This window comes from Hoplias malabaricus, chromosome 4 (genome assembly GCF_029633855.1).
Source record: "Hoplias malabaricus isolate fHopMal1 chromosome 4, fHopMal1.hap1, whole genome shotgun sequence".
NCBI classification, from domain to species: Eukaryota; Metazoa; Chordata; class Actinopteri; order Characiformes; family Erythrinidae; genus Hoplias; species Hoplias malabaricus.
Window position 1 is genome coordinate 12,361,042 of NC_089803.1, and position 18,002 is coordinate 12,379,043.

At 39.3% G+C, this 18,002-nt stretch overlaps 1 protein-coding gene across 2 annotated transcripts in view; it reads left to right on the forward strand.

Annotated features, from left to right (window-relative positions):
* LOC136694606 (zinc finger protein 665-like) overlaps positions 1-18,002 on the forward strand; it is a 185,264-nt gene that overhangs the window by 91,690 nt on the left and 75,572 nt on the right. The window contains exon 1 of one of the 2 annotated variants that reach the window (XM_066668306.1): positions 13,055-13,124. The exons of the other annotated variant lie outside the window; for it this stretch is intronic. The gene's annotated coding sequence lies outside the window, so the exon portion shown is untranslated. Of the gene's footprint in view, positions 1-13,054; positions 13,125-18,002 lie in introns of those variants that run through there. 2 annotated transcript variants of the gene reach the window in all.

Sequence of the window (18,002 nt, forward strand, 5' to 3'; positions counted from 1 at the left end):
CGTCCTTTTGAGGGTCAGAGGTCTAAGGTTTCCTTCAGGCTCTGGGTGTGGTGTTGAAATTTCGCTAGGGTTAAACTATAGCTTTTCTTAATCTGTAGTTTCTATCTGGACCACGCTTTAAAGGCCCAAGACTGTTTAAGAAAGCCATGAGTCTGACGCCTGCAGAGTCATTTCAAAAACTCAGGTCATTTTACTCTTTAGCCTTGAAAAGGTTAAAAGAGATAACACCCCAAGTGTCTGGAGCCTTGAAGTGAAGAGTCGAACAGCGGAGAAAAAGGGGAAAAATCCCATGTCATTTGGCACCACAGGTTTTTAACCAGAGTTTAGAAAACCCGCCCTGAATACCTGTTTCGTTCTCAATGAAAGAGAATTGGAGCACATAGTTGTGCACATATGTAACTTCAAATTGTTTTAAACCAATGGGAAGTAAGGTTTGTGATTGTTTTGTTTAACAATCTTTCAAATTATGTGAGAGAACAGTTTTAATCAAGTTTGAGTCTGTGTGTCTCTCTGCATTTTGCAGAGATTCTCCTCTTGACCCTGGGACCTTGGGTCGTAAACGTCCTGGAGTAAGGTTTTATGAGCCTGATCTGGATGCTAATCTCAAATTCCGATCTGGCTTGAGTGGAGATGTCTCTGAGACTAGCTAAAGTTTGGGTATTAAAATACTCTCGGAAAGTCACAATTTCTTATTAGAAATTAATAACACATTCATCATATCATACTACAGGACGTTCCTGAAGATCATCTGCTGAAAGGGAACTGTTCTCTGGTGTTGAAGAAGGTTAGAGCTGAGGATGAAGGAATTTACGAGAGCTACCTGCTGGTGAAACTAAGCAAGAGATTTCTCTGGTCTAAACGTGTTTTTCTCCAGAGTGTGGAGCTCTCTGTTGGTGAGGAGATCAGGACTGATATCCATAAAGTTATGCAGATGAAGATTCATGATTTAATTAGAATTATTTATATATATATATATGTCTTGTTTTAAATGATAAATTGATTTATCTTATCACCTCAATGATCCACCTGAGCGTAGCTCAGTAGTAGCATGAGGAGAGTGAATATTTTCTCTAATTCACAGTGTTTATCAGTAATAGTTATCAGATGTAATGGTGTAATTGATACGTTTCTACATAACCCTCACTAACTTTATTCCACAGACCTGTCGGAGAGGAATCAAAGGAGTGATTCTATAACGACACGTAAGTCCTATTCCTTTCTGTGCTAATGATCAGGTAACCAATGATTAGTTTATAACAAGGGGATTACAACAGAAACATATTCACTATGCTGTCCAATGAAGTGTCTGAACATGTATAAACGTGTCTCAGTGACATGGTGACTGAAAACAGGAAGCAGAGATGCAGGTGTGAATATTAACCTGAAGAAGCCGACTGACAGGCTGTGACACATTCAGAGTTAGACAGCACTACAACTCTCTGTTTTGAAGCCAGAGATGGGAACACAGTCTGAGACTAGGAATTGAGTTGCACCTACGACGCTCAAACAGTGAATTAAGACTCAACTCAAGACACGCCTTCAAATGACTCAGACTCCACTTAGAGGATTTAAAACTATCGTTGATTATTATTATTGTTATTATTATTATTATTTTCTCATTGTGAGAAGCAGCGCCGTGTGCAGTAATCTCCAACATTAATCAGTGTAGTCAGTTTTGTAAATCAGGATTAAAAGTCAGTCTCACATAGACCTCTGCTTTCAATAGTTTTTTTTTTGAACACTGAAAAATATTATGCATAAATATCATCAGTCGTAACTGATGCTAAACACAAACAACCACATGTATCCTAAAGTTCAGAGTACAAAGCCCAAATTGTATAAAATACAGTTGTAAACTAAAAGCTAACTAACTAACTCAAGGACTCCAATGAAAGCTCACAAAATTATTGATACATACATCGTTCAGACGTTTTTAGCAGACTGGCATCAACTCAAGGAGCCCCTCGATGAATGTCCTTGACTCTCTTTTATTGAACTTGTGTAGTGTTTATTTACTGTTTGTAAAGAAACTCAAGTTGTATAGTTTTGTAGTGTTTTCCATCTGTGTTTACTTTCATGCAGTTTCACTAATTTAGTCAGCTCCACCTGTAGTAATCTGTAACAGAAACAGCAAAAACAAGTCAATGTTTTTCACCATTTGAGAGTGAGTTTAATTTCATTAAGTACATGGGGCCCTTCTGACTTTTTTCATTTAATCCTCCAGCTGTAAATATGAGCAGCTACCTTCTGGTTTCCATCCTGTCACTCACCACCTGCACAGGTGAGTAAACTGTTTTTTGTTTTTTTTTTGGTGGGGTGGGAGTGGGGGTTTGCCTGTTCTTTGGGGTTGTAAAGACATCAGAGATGATTGCTGGTGTGTTAGTAGGTGGTTACTGTAATATTCCAGTACCTTGGTTGTTTGATAAATGTAGACTTTTTACCAGTGTTACTTAGTGTATTGTTAAGCAGTTTATTTGGGTGTTAAGCTATCAGTCCACTCAAGTATTTTCATATCCATTATTTCCTTTTACGTGTGAAATAAGATTGTGTTTTTTGAAAGACTGCAGTGAAAACATTAACCTCTGGGGAAGTTGCCGATAAATCCATTGCTAATTACTCCTGCATGTGTGGCTCTGTAAAGATATAACATCATCTAGGTCCGGTGAAAACCATATATCAGCATTTAGTTTACTACATTGTTTAAACTCGTTATTTTTGTTAGCTTATTTTAATCTGTAATTTAACCATGTCTTTAAGAACATATTTTTATTTACAATAGCAGCCTGGCGAGCAGCAAGGGCTACTTGAGGAAAAGAGGGGATGAAAGAAGATATTTCACTCATAGTGTGTAACCCTTATCCAGAATTACTGGGCACATGGCAGGAATATGCCCAGGAGGGGGCGCCAGTCCTTTGCAGGGTGACACACACTCACGCTTACGGACACTTTTGAGTCACCAATCCTCCTAACATCATGTGTTTTTGGGAGGAAACAGGAGCACCCGGAGGAAACCCACACAGACACAGGGAGAACACACCACACTCCTCACAGACAGTCACCTGGAGGAAACCCACGCAGACACAGGGAGAACACACCACACGCCTCACAGACAGTCACCTGGAAGAAACCCATGCAGACACAGGGAGAACACACCACACTCCTCATAGACAGTCACCTGGAGGAAACCCATGCGGACACAGATAGAACACACCACACTCCTCAGAGACAGTCACCTGGAGGAAACCCACGCAGACACAGATAGAACACACCACACTCCTCACAGACAGTCACCCGGAGATGAAGCACATCTACAGTTTTCCACAGGAAACGAGTACAAGGTACTTCACGATTTTCTTTTTTCTGAAATTCAAATTTCGAGTAGAAATTAAAAATTTGAAAAGTGGGAGAATTAATGCAAATGAAAAATGTAATTACTTAGCATTGTACAACTTACAACGGAATGTGTCTTCTGCATTTAATCCATCTGTGGCAGTCAAGACACACACACACACACACTAGGGGCTGTGAACACACACCCAGAGCGGTGGGCAGCCGTTTCCAACACCCGGGGAGCGTTTGGGGGTTCAGTGCCTTGCTCAAGGGCACCTCAGCCATGGATGTTCCTGCTTGTCCTGGGGATTGAACCAGAAACCTTCCAGTACCAAGCTGGGTCTCTAACCACTAGGCCAAAGATATCCCATTACTTTTCTTACTGTACCAAATGGAAAAAGGGGGGGAAAAGATATTAACCATTTTTGAACAAAATCATTGTATAGATATGTTTTATTTTGAAAAGAAGAGCTGTACTTGTACAGGAAAAGAGATGGATATGGCTCACGAGCTGCAGGTTGGACACCCCTGCGCTTTAACAACCATCAACCAACACCCCTGCAACCCAAACATCCTCCTAAAAGTCACCTTTGATTCTCTAATGATTTATATTTTATTTATTGTACAGGGCCTGTATCTGCAGAATCTCAGATCTCCATCAGTGTCAGAGTGGGCTCCTCGGCTGTTCTTCCTTGTGATTGGAGGAAGGTGTCCAGTGAACAGTCATCCAGTCAGAGTCCTCATGTGGAATGGCGAACCTTTACTGAGACAGTGTTAGAGAGAAGAGGAGAGGAGCTGTATCAGAGTGAGGAGTAGAAAGGCCGTGTGGATGTTCCTGAAGATCAACTGCTGAAGGGGAACTGTTCTCTGGTGTTGAAGAACGTTGGAGCTGAGGATGAAGGAGTCTACGAGAGCAACCTGGTGGTGAAACGAAGGAAGAAAGCTCTCCAGTCTAAACTTGTTTATCTCCAGCGTGTGGAGCTCTCTGTTGATGGTGAGGAGATCAGGGCTGATGTAGAATTATACAGAGATAGAGAAACAGAGATGTTACTATTTTAAAATAATGTATTAAAGTCTAATTAATAATTTTATATTTTATCATTATTTTTTATATGTCAACTTCAATATGTGTTCAACAGTGGAGAGTTATTAATATTATCAAATTGTAATTTCTACCTAAACTTCATTATTTTTATCTTTCTAATTTATTTCACAGAAATAGTGGTGATGAAACCACAGAGTGAGTCTGCAAGTGAGTGAATACATTTTCCATTTTAGTAGCCTAGATTGAAAATATAAAAAGTTGTAAAAAGGGGATTTATTAGTGTTGTGTTTCTTGGTCATTCATCATCAAAACATGATCCAGTGACTGTAATAGTGATAAAATGCTAGTATAAAACTTAACATCGATCTTGACCTTATTTGATCATGACAAACCTGAGATGGTGTGGACTACCACAGGAACCATCTGTAGTGTTTTTATCTTCACCATATTTGATATCATAGATTTAGTGTAATTAGTTATAACTAATTATTATTAATGATTTATTATGACTGATCCACTGAAGGGTTCTTGGCCCGAAAGTTGAATACAAAAGGGAGGAGGGGGATTAATAACTTCTAAAAGGAGCTATTGTTCATCCCAGAAATACACTCAAAACCAACCTCGAAGTTATGAAGTGAACCATGTGACCCAAAGATTAAAACTCCCCAATAGTCAAATTTCTTATGAGAAAAATTAAACCATTTTCATCTGACTACATAAAGTGGCCTGATGTTTCATTTTTAATAAGTAGCCCACAATGAAATGAAGACAGGTTGCCATTGTGACAGGGTCGAATCTACAGTCACACCTGAATGTGTGTGAAACAGCCAAATAGCCACTGTTCTGTCCAGAGAAGCATTTGAACATGTGGGATGTTTCTCAGTAAATCTAATAACACACTTTCATCAAGGTTCAGGATGTTCATCTACAAGCAATGTTCATAATCTTTGCAGAAGAATCAAAATAAAGGTTTAGTTTTTACCCACCATTGTAGATTATTGCAATAGTTGGTAATTATTTTAATTTTTTTCTTTTAAGAATATTGAATATCCAGTTAATCTTCTTGTATTCTCAAAAAGCAACATGTACAACTCAACAATACCACCTTAAGTAAAAACATTGTAAAGAGAGACAGAGCTGTAGTGTGTACTGAATGTGTTCAGTGTTCTCCTACATCTGTATCAAAGAACTGAACATCACTCTTAAATCATCTCCGTTTCTGCAGGTAATACAGGACTGATCCACTCGCTCTCCTCCATCATCACATTCATCCCCTTTTCCCTTGGACTCCAGAGCCTCTGAGGGAATACAGAGCTGGGTCCTGCTTTGGAAATTATATCTGCAGCTCTAATTAGTCATCAGGTGTCAGTTGTTAGCTTGTTCTTGTTCCCCCAGTCATTGTTCTCTGTGAAAGACCAGAGAACACAGCAGTAGTGATGTGTCGGTCGCGAACGAACCAGTTCAAAGACAAGCTGAGACACTTGGTTTTCCTGAATGCCAAAATAGTTGAAGAAAATGTTAAATCAGTTAAATGTTTGTTGACAGTTGTGGTTGTTTTAATCACTACTGTTGAATGCTGCTGCTTTGCACTTTGTATTTTTTTTATTTTATTACCCAGAAATGGATGATTATTTAATTTAATAAGCTATTTTGTAATACCTACCTTTTGGGTTCCATTGGCTGTATTTCAGAGTTTACAAGTGATTTTTATTAAGGTGTTTGAATAAAAATCCAGTTATTTATACAATTGAATGTGTGAGTGCAATCAGTGAGTTATTACAAGACAGCCATAAAACAATTGGCCATTGCAACACTATTTATTATTTTTAATATTGAACAATAATATTTTATCCATATAGTCATGTAAAATGTAGGTAATATTGTTCTGTACCCGTGGAAATAAGTGGTAAAACAAAGAGCCATTTAGGAGCCGAAAGAGACGGCTCTTTATGAAGAGCCGAGCCAAAAGAGCCGGCTCCCCAAAAGGAGCCAAAAATCCCATCACTACACAGCAGTGATGTCTGAGATTCTGGTGTAGAATCAGTCATAAGCCATTGTACAACGATAATAATCACTGGACTGAATATGGACACTTCATCAGGGACAGAGCATTTCAAGTTCAAGTTCAAGAAGTTTATTGTCATTTCAGCAGTATACAGTGTTTACAGTACACAGTGAAACGAAATAGCGTTCCTCCAGGACCAAGGTGCTACATAAGACAATACACAACATTAAAGTGCAACTAGTGCAAAGCTAGTGCAGACATAAAACAGTGCACACATATTAAAGTGCAAAAGACATAGAACATGAAATTATACACAACATTAAAGTGCAACTAGTACAAAGCTAGTGCAACATAAAACAGTGCATACACATTAAAGTGCAAAAGACATGGCTAAGAAAACCCAAAACAATGTCCATACAGTACAATACAAGACAATACAAAACCATAAGTACGGAGGGGGTGAGGGAGAGAGACACTGCAATTTAAGGTGTATTTGTGCTGTAAACTTTAACTGGATGTAACCATGACATAAACAGGATATGTGTAAACAGCACACTCATTTTCAGTAGGCAGTAGGTTGAGGAGTGTGTGTGAAGGGTGTGTGTGATCTCCCACAATGCTGAGGGCTTTGCGGGTGCAGTGAGTGGTGTAAATGTCTGTGATGGAGGGAAGAGACACACCGATAATCTTCTCAGCTGTCCTCACGATCCGCTGGAGGGACTTGCGATCTGCCACAGTGCAGTTTCCAAACCAGACAGTGATGCAGCTGGTCATGATACTCTCGATGACTCCTCTGTAGAAAGTGGTGAGAATTGGAGGGGGGAGATGAGCCTTCTTCAGCCTTCGCAGAAAGTAGAGGCGTTGCTGGGCTTTCTTTTTGATGTTACTAGTTTTAGTGGACCAGGTGAGATCATCCGCTAGGTGAACACCAAGGAATTTGGCATTCCTGACAATCTCCACAGCAGAGTTGTCGATGTTCAGCAGCGAGTGCTCACCCCTTGTTTTTCTGAAGTCTACATCCATCTCTTTGGTTTTGTCCACGTTCAGAGACATGTTGTTGACTTCACACCAGTCAGTTAGCCGCTGCACCTCCTCTCTGTATGCTGACTCGTCGTTCTTACTGATGAGACCCACCACAGTCGTGTCATCAGCGAACTTGATGATATGATTTGAGCTGTGCATCGCTGCACAGTCATGGGTCAGCAATGTGAACAGCAGTGGACTGAGCACGCAGCCCTGGGGGGCTCCAGTGTTCAGTGTGATGGTGCTGGAGGTGTTCCTACCGATCCGGACTGACTGAGGTCTCCCAGTCAGGAAGTCCAGGATTCAGTTGCAGAGAGAAGTGTTAAGGCTCAGTATACTCAGCTTCCCGATCAGGTGCTGAGGAATGATGGTGCTGAATGCTGAGCTGAAGTCTATGAACAGCATTCGGGCATATGTGTCCTTCTTGTCCAGGTGGGTGAGTGCCAGGTGGAGCGTGGTGGATATGGCATCGTTCGTTGAAAGGTTAGGACGATACGCAAACTGTATAGGGTCCAGTGTGGGGGGAAGTAGGGTTTTGATGTGCCTCATGACGAGCCTCTTGAAGCACTTTGTGATGACCGATGTGAGTGCAACGAGACGATAGTCATTGAGGCAGGACACAGAAGAATTCTTAGGCACCGGGAAGATGGTGGTGTTCTTGAAGCATGTTCATCCACGGCTTCTGGTTGGAGCGGATGGTGATGGTCTTGGAGATGGTCACATCATCGATGCACTTCTCTATGTAGCTGGTCACTGATGATGCGTACTCCTCCAGGTTGATTGTGTTGCTGTAAGTTGCAGCCTCTCTGAACATGTCCCAGTCAGTGCACTCGAAACAGTCCTGAAGAGTAGAGATTGCTTCTGATGGCCAGATTTTCACCTCTTTCAGGACAGGTTTTGATCGCCTGATGATGGGTCTGTATGCAGGAATTAGCATAACAGACATGTGATCTGAGTGTCCGAGGTGGGGGCGGGGCTCTGCCCTGTACGCGTCTGGAACATTTGTGTAAACAAGATCCAGCGTGTTCGCTCTTCTCGTAGCAAAGTTCACATACTGGTGGAATTTAGGGAACACTTTCTTGAGATTAGCATGATTAAAATCTCCAGCAACAATAAACAGTCCATCCGGGTGTGTTTTGGAAGTCACTTATGGCCTCGTATAATTCCCACAGCGCTTGTTTTGTGTTTGCATCGGGAGGGATATAGATTGCGATTAAGTAAACAACGGAGAATTCTCGAGGTAAATAAAAAGGTCTACATCTCACAGCCACAAATTCCACTAACGGTGAACAATAAGCAGAGACCAGCACAGAGTTCTTACACCATTCAGCGTTGATATAGACACATAATCCACCACCGCGAGTATTACCGCATAGCGCTGGGTCCCTGTCGGCTCGAAATGCGGCTAGCCCATCTAGCTGAATGGCGGCGTCGGGAATACTGTCGCTGAGCCATGTCTCCGTAAAAACAAAAAGACAGCAGTCTCTGTATTCTCGCCGTGTAGTTCTCTGAAGTTTGATGTAGTCCAGTTTATTATCCAGCGAGCAGACATTGGAGAGAAAGAGAGAAGGGATAGCCTGCCGGCTCGGGTTAGCTCTTAGCCTAGCATGGATCCCCCCTCGCTTGCCGTGCTTCTGTCTCCATTTAACACATGGATCAGTGAGGGTCTTCTAATGATACCAGGCTACTTTTACCACAGTTTGGGAGTGAACAGAGAATGTCTAATAAAGTTTTTTCAGAATCCCTTTCTGTAGATCGCCACCTCTTCGTGGTAGAGGGGCTTGAGTGGTCCTAGGAACCCAACAGCTGAACTCTCTGGAGCTTCATTTCCTGGTCCCTCAGGACAGAGAGGTGGAAGGGAAGGACCCAGACTAAGAGCGGTCTTACCATCAAATTAAATTCTTGTGGAAGGTGATGAAGGTGAAATTGTCCAGCTGTACATAGATCATAGATCAGCTGTTACAGTGACACCCAGTAAATACCTATTTTAAATCTAGTCACCACAAAGTAGAGACCCGCTTAATGGAGCGTAACCTGGTTCCTTCAGGAACAACACAGCAACATGATTCTTCAGCTGATGTAAATATATAAAATCACTGATTTTGAAATGTACTTCTAGTTGATGTAATGTGGGAAACATTTAGAACATATAAACACAGTAGAAATTGTGCTCTGAAGTATATTGATTGAAAAATAATGTAAAACTCAGTTTTTAGGTTCATTCTTTGTAGATGATGATTCTATTGTTTTCACTCAAAGTCATTTAGATGTGTACCATGTAACCAACTCTAAACATTGTATATTTTTAATACAATAACAGCATTGTGTTTCATATCACAGCCTGGTGAAACTGTCTATAACAAGCCCATCTTTCTGTATGGGTATTAACCACTACAGTTATGTTTTAGTAAAGTAAAGAATTAATAGCACTCATCCATCCTTGTCCACTTTGGTGTGATCTTAGAGCTCAGCTTTTCCTCAAAACTCTTATCACAGTGTGAGTTTCAGTAGTCTCCAGTAGACTCCAAATGTTTCCTCTTCATGTGTGGAGGCATTTTGGTGTCAACTGAGCCATTCACTTTTTTTCAGTCATTATCTGTAACCCTTATCCAGTTCAGGGTCGCGGTGGGTCCAGAGCCTACCTGGAATCATTAGGCCCAAGGCAGGAACACACCCTGGAGGGGGCGCCAATCCTTCACAGGTCAACACACACACACACTCACACCTACAGACACTTTAGTGTCACCAATCCATCAACCAACATGTTTTTTTGGACCGTGGGAGGAAACCGGAGCACCTGGAGGAAACCCATGCGGACACGAGGAGAACACACCAGACAGTCACCCGGAGCGGGACTTGTACCAACAACCTCCAGGACCCTGGAGCTGTGTGACTGTGACACTACCTGCTGCACCACCTTGCTGCCCGCTATAATAATAATATTCACAATAATCAATTACTACTGATAATAAGTGATCTCTGTTGCTGAAATATTTAACCTGTAACTCAAACAGAAATTAAACAAAGTATGTTTAGCTTTTTTCTTCCCATTTAAACCCATTATAAGGAAACAGCTTAACGTGGCTTAACAGTTCCCTTCTTATTTCAGTGGAACAGCTACACTATACCACAGACACGGTCCGGGGTTCAGCAGCACCACATACAGCCCAGCACACCACCCATCCAGTCGGACCCAGAGGAGGTGGTGCCAGTCATTGTGGACCATGAGTACTGTGTTCAGAGTAACAGTGTAGTGGACCGTAAACACTATGACGATCCCTCAGCTCAGGGCTCATGTTGCCATGAATACATATATGTTCTTTCTGGATTGACCTCTCAGTGTGACTTCTTACCTTGCCTTTGGTCACACCCTGAAAATCTAAAAGTTAAGAAAAAGCACTTACATGCTGATGTATTTCTAAAACTGAAATTGCAAAGATTAAAAATATCAATCAGGTTAAATCATATGAGCTGGGATATGAGAACTTTTGGGGCAGTTAAAGTAATAAATAACGTTTTAACAGTTTTAAATTAGATTTTTTTTAATCTAACTTTGAAAAAAGCTGTTCATCAAACACATAAAAAGTAGTTTTTCTTGCACAATCACTTTATGCTGATTTTATAATTTCATAAATCATTTTTATATTTTCTGATGTTTCATTGGAGCATTTGCAATCAGAAAGTATTTTATTTAATATGAAGGTGGTCAACATACAACAGCACAGAGTACTAGGTAAATGTGGACAAATAAGTGAATTTCTCAGACAGTTTATATAGGTAGTTTGTAAGTCATAGCCATAAGGTAATCACTCGATGTTTCTGCAAGCTTAGTTTTCTTAGAGGCCTCTCAGTTGCTAGTAAACTACTGTATGTTTAAATATTACACCAAATTACTGTAAAATGGATTACAGTATAATGAATAATTACTGTAAAAAAACACAATAAATACTTTGCAATTGATCTACAGGGGAAAAAAAATATGTTTGTATCCAAGTATTTACAAGTTTGTAACAGTATTTACTTGTGTACAGTGGGTACTGTAATTTGATTTACAGTCATGAACAGTATGTTTTACAGTAGATTATTGTCCTCTTTTTGCCAGTTATTTACTGTAAATTCTACAGTTTAATCTCCTACTGAAACACTGTTGATCTTTCAGCATGCACAGCATTTACTCTGTCACCCACACCTCCAATCACTCTTTGTTCTCTGTGCAGTGCACATTGTAGATCCCATTCACCTCTAAACAACATAAACTTCTCAGAGGACACAACAATAGTGGGCCTCATTTCAGATGGTGATGAAGGAGCCTGCAGGAATGAGGTGGAATGACTAGGTCCTGGCACTTAACACCTCTAAGACAAAGGAGATCATCGTGGACTTCAGGAGAACAAAGCAGCCAGACCACCTCCCCCTCCACATATTTGGAGAAGCAGTGTGGAGAGTGTGAAGTTCCTGTGTTCACATAAACAAACACCTAACCTAGTGTCCTAACCCTACTGACTCCCCCATCTTTCCTGACCACATCACCCCCATAAACTACGACCTTACTGTCAGGTCTGCAGCAGGTAGTTCCCCTCCGCACCAGCAGAGGTGACTCTCTCCAGGATACTTGGCTAGTGTTACTCAGGTTCCTGTTGGCGGTCATATTGTGTGTTTGTATATATATATAAAGCACGTGGTGCAGTAGGTTCTCTGCAAAGTCTTGTTCTTGGCTCTGTCCTGCAATTCTGAGCGACATCTATATCTTGTGTTTTTTTCTCATGGTTTTGACATTCTGCTTTGGTTTTTGGTTTATGAGTTTGGGATTGTGTTTTTTTGGATAGTCTATCTTGATCTTTGAAATGTTTATTTGGTATTAACCTGGATTGTTTATGACTACGTATTTGGATCATTAAACCTGTGCTTGACTGCTTTTTTTTGTGGAAGTGGTAATTTGTGACATTCATTCTATACATTTGCAGTCAGTGAACTTTAAAGCAGCGATATTTATTACTCGTAACTGTTATAAATGTGTACTCTGCTTCTAGCACTTTCTGATGGACATACAAACTGCTCCTTATTTACACAGTAACACAACCTCTCAACTGTTGGTGAGAACTGTAACAGAACATATGCTGTAACCTTGAATCTGGAAATCACTACCCATCCTACAGTTTATGTAAAACTAATATTGTAAATATCTACCTCAAAGATTTATTTATTATATTGTTGCCTATTCTGCCGTCCATGTAAATGTGTAAGCTCTGCTGCTTGGGAAGACTGTAAACTAGTTTTCGTTATACTCACACATAATAACTCACGTAAACTAACTATAAAGACTCTAATTTCTTACCTCTTACTATGCGTGTTCTCCAGTGGAAAGGCTCCTATTGGACTGAGGACACTGTATCTGTGGGGACTGTCCAATCAGAGACCAGCTGTTCTTAAATTGCAGCCAATCGTATCTCAGGGGGCGGGTCTGAGGCCGGAGCATAGGTCCCTGCGTCGTCCAATCAGAATCACGGTAATTTTGAAGAGAGGAAAGAAGGCTTTATTGACTGCACTGTAGACGCGTCACTCAAACACCAGCTCTCCTCTGATTGGACAGACGAACTGCGTTGGCCGGACTCGTTTGAATAACGCTCAGCTCTGCTCAAGTGTTCGCTGCTCCGCGATCAGACGCGTCCGTTCTGCACGAGAGCTGTGTTGGAGAGGAATCAGGACCTGTTTTTACTGAAGGTAAATGATTTTACTGTGTACGACCTTTACACACCGTTTATACCGTGTTTTACTGAAGATAAAGATCAGAGAGAGACTTTTACACACATTCGGGCCGATGCACGTGGAGTCGGCATTGTCTCGGTCGTGATCTACGGTCGTAGAGTGGACCGATAGTTCTGACCCGAGTCTGGAAACTCTCTAATCAACGTTTTCTTAAGGTTTAAAATGAAAGTTGAAAAGACATCCAAGTTGAAATCCATATCGGTAAATGTTCAGTATGAGTTTGTGAAAAAAATACAGAGTGAAATTCTACCAAAATCATACAGTTGATAGCCAAGGGGCCCCTCTGTTTAATGACAGTGGAATGGTTTAGGCATTATGGGTAATTTTTGAGAAATCCGTATTGGAATGTATTCAGTATGAGTTCATGAGAAAAGTATACAGTGAAATTTTGCCAAAATCATACAGCTGATAACCAGGAGGCCCCTCAGTTTAATGGCAGTCGAACGGATTAGGCATTATGGGTAAATTTGGAGAAATCCATATCAGTAAGTATGTATTATGTGTTTTTGAGAAAAGTACACAGTGAAATTCTACCAAAATCATACAGCTGATAGCCAAGGGGCCCCTGTGTTTAATGACAGTGGAGTGGTTTAGGCATTATGGGTAATTTTTGAGAAATCTATATTGGTAAATATTCAATATGAGTTTATGAGAAAAGTACACAGTGAAATTCTACCAAAATCATACAGGTAATAGCCAAGAGATCCCTCTGTTTAATGGCAGTGGAATGGTTTAGGCATTATGGGTAATTTTTGAGAAATCCATATTGGTAATATTCAGTATGTGTTTATGAGAAAAGTACACAGTGAAATTCTACCAAAATCATACAGCTGATAGCCAAGGGGCCCCTGTGTTTAATGACAGTGGAGTGGTTTAGGCATTATGGGTAATTTTTGAGAAATCCATATCAGTAAGTATGTAATATGACTTTATGAGAAAAGTATACAGTGAAATTTTGCCAAAATCATACAGTTAATAGCCAAGAGGTCCCTCTGTTTAATGACAGTGGAATGGTTTAGGAATTATGGGTAGTTTTTGAGAAATCCATATTGGTAGGTATTCAGTATAAATCCATGAGAATATTATACAGTGAGCTACCTCTGTTTAATGACAGTAAAATGTAATCTGTATTTCTACGTGTCCACCAGGATTACTATTCAAAGCCAGTTAAGTGTTTATAGAAAAGTAAAAAAATACGTAAATGTATGAAATAATCAAAGTGTGTTTTGCCTCTTTAAAGTGATTTAAAATGAAATATATTCCTAATGGCTTGTTAATTTTAACCCATTTAGTCCATTTTAGCACTGCGTGCATTTATTTAGTAACAGAGACATCGCTGCTCAAACGCGGGTTTCAGACTCTCTATCTGTCCCAAAGCGGATGCGGTGTACTCCGCAATGAAAAACTGTAACGACGCGCCTATACGTGCATTCGGATTTGAAGCGCGGATGGCTTGACCGTCAGTTTCCAAAGTGCGGATAGCTTGACTCCAGTCAAACACAGACGTTGAAAAGACGACTAAAAAATCACATTAAAGACATCCTTTCAAAGCCGTTATTTCAACGTTGAAATCACGTACCTAAATGTCATTCAATAAACACTGAATTAAAGTTGAAAAGACATCCAAACATAAACTTTGAAAAGACGAGTAAGAGTCACATTACAAATGTACTTTCAAAATACAGTAGGTTCCATTAAGAATTGAATGCTTCAGACTGGATTTTAATGGTGTCTACATCTAATAGTTTTCATCATGTAACCCATTAGCACTTAATGGTTCCTAATAGTTTATCCATTATTTCTTTTAATAGTTTCCATTATGTAACACTTCTATTAGTATAATTGTACCTGTCAGTTCACAATCCCGGTTGGAAAAAACATTACACCCATAGGTAAAAGCAAAATATTTATAAACATATTGGCAAATTTTTGTAATTAGCCCAAAATATGTAAATATGTGAGTCAAACATGGCATTCATGGCATGGTATACATGTATAAATGTGTGTGTATATATATATATAGTGAATGAAATTTTTGTTTCATTTACATGTGTAATTGAGTACAGAATATTATTTTTTTATATTTTCATTATATATATATATATATATATATATATATATATATATATATTATATTCTGTATTCAATTACACATGTAAATGAAACAAAAATTTGCATACTAAGATACTGACGTACAAATTTGAACAAAGTACAAAGTATAGAGTGTACAAAAGCTTGTCACTGGGGCTGTACCTCTTTTAGGAACAATACAGTACCTTTCAGTATTCTTTTATGTAGTCATGTTTTTGTATTAGTTAATGTACTTGGAACCATAAGGGGCTAAAATGTATCATTAACATTAGCTTTATATATACCACCCCAGTGACAAACCACTTTGTACCCTGTGGTGACTAAAGTGTACCAGAATTATTAACACAAATATTCATAATGGGCGGCACGGTGGCGCAGCAGTTAGTGTCACACAGCTCCAGAGACCTGGAGGTTATGGGTTCGATTCCCGCTCCGGGTGACTGTCTGTGAGGAGTTGGTGTATTCTCCCCGTGTCCATGTGGGTTTCCTCAGGGTGCTCCGGTTACCTCCCAAAATCACATGTTGGTAGGTGGATTGGCGACCTTCCATAATCAACAGTGTACGAAACAATTACTTATGTAAAAAGGCAAAATCAAAAATATAGAAATTTTTAAATTAATAAAAATCCACCCGAAGAGGAAATACGCAAAACTGACATTTTAATATATACTTTTTTTTATCTGTTTAACCCAATACATTTATTTAATAAAAATATGACAGTGGAAGGAAAATTATTGCTTGTGTTTTCATTACACATCTTCTGTTAGAATGAAACTTGAAAATAGTGTACTGGCAGTCATATACCACAGGTTATACTGTACATGTCCACGCACAGGCCAATGTGTTTGAGTTTGGCAAAGGTAAACTTTCTATGCAGAAATTGTGTGCATTGTTTCAGTGGAGACATGAAAGGTTTAGTACAGGAGGTTGATCACTCGAGTCACATTCTGCAACTCCATGTTTAAAATGCATCTCTGGAGAAATGTCATGATGTTTTCAGGTGTGCAGGTTATTCAATTTTGAAGTCGTGATACATACAGGTGTCTGTGAAGAAGGCATCATCTACTGCACTATGACAGCAAACCTCAACTCAGCGTTCACCACACTCTGGCTTCCTCTGGAAACACCAGTTTCCCAGTCCTGATCTTTCAGCTGAATTATCAGATATAATGTTGTAGGTTCATCCTACAGAAAAACAGAAATAGACTTAGCATGACACACTAAGACATAATACTGACTTTCCATTGACTGTGACTATTTCAGTTGGTGTGGCAACAGTTTATTTTATCAGACTTAATGAGGGGGTCAGAGTTGTAAGTCAAGAAAAACAAGTTTATTCTTGAAGTCAGTGCCTATACATCATGAAGAAAATGCTTTAATAATCATCCCATACCTATTAACTATCAATTTACATTGGTGCCCCCCTCTGGAGTTTGGTGCTTTCTTACTGTGTCTGTATGAGTTTCCTCTGTGTGCTCCTGGTTTCCTCCCATGATCCAAACACACATTGGCAGGTGGATTGGCTACTCAAAAGTGTCCATTGTGTGAGTGCGTGAGTGAAATTGTGGGTGTGTGGTGCCCTGTGAAGGACTAGTGCCCTGTCTAGGGTGTGATCCCACCTTGCGCAGAGTGACTCCAGGTAGTATGTAAATATTTTGTACCCACCACAACCTTGAACAGGACAAGCAGACAATGAATGAATACATGAATGAATGAAAGCACAGACGCCACATTGATGCAATAATTGTGAAATTATTATTTAGGTCAAATGTTTAAATTAAACTCGTAAGCTTTGAAGTCTTCTCTAATCTCAATGTCAGTGTGGCGATGTGTATTTTAGGGAGTACAGCTGTAAATCCATTGCTGAACTAGTGAATTTTGTTCATTGTTAGAGTATGGATTCCATCCACCAACCAACTTTATTATAGTAATCCAATAAATTATATCAATAAAGACAATAGTGTAGAGGCAAATAAGATAGAATAAGGAAACGATATTAGACAAATATTAATAGAATAGAATATTAATAATGGTCTTACAGTAAAAAACTAATATAAATCTAGTATTATATTATAAATATTATACATATTATATATAATATTTTCAGAATTAAAAAAGATACAATAATACTTACATGATGTTGGTTCACTTGCTACCAGCACTGAGCATTTGGTGACAATGCTGTTGACTTCTTTGCCTGATAAAATTACCGAAACCTTCAAGTCTCTGCAACATTAAAAAGTGGCACATTTTCTAGCTTTTGCTTGAGTGACATATGCAAGGTGTGCTGGAGGATGGACAGTATTGACTCAAAACATGTATGCTTTCATTAATAATCAGACCACAGCAAATACGTTTTAAAATATTATTACTATTTCTACAATATAATAAAATACATACTTGCATTAGTGTTCCCCACAACATTTATATTTCAGAGTTAAACCTTTGGGAAAATTAACATACTCCATACAAGTTAGTTGGATACCTGAGTGGGAAAAAAATTGTCAGTCTAACAAAATATTGTATCATATGTAAATGTTTTTGTGCACCTGATAAAATTATATGTATTGATTTTCTGAGTAAAAGTAATAACAGAGTACAATACATCAATATTTTACACACAACTTCAGATAAAAGTACCGTTCATCTGATGGTTTTCACATATTTGGAAAAGCACAAATGTGGCCTGCGCAAATGTTATTGTATGATTTTACTTTCCAGCCCAGCACTTCTTTTGATATT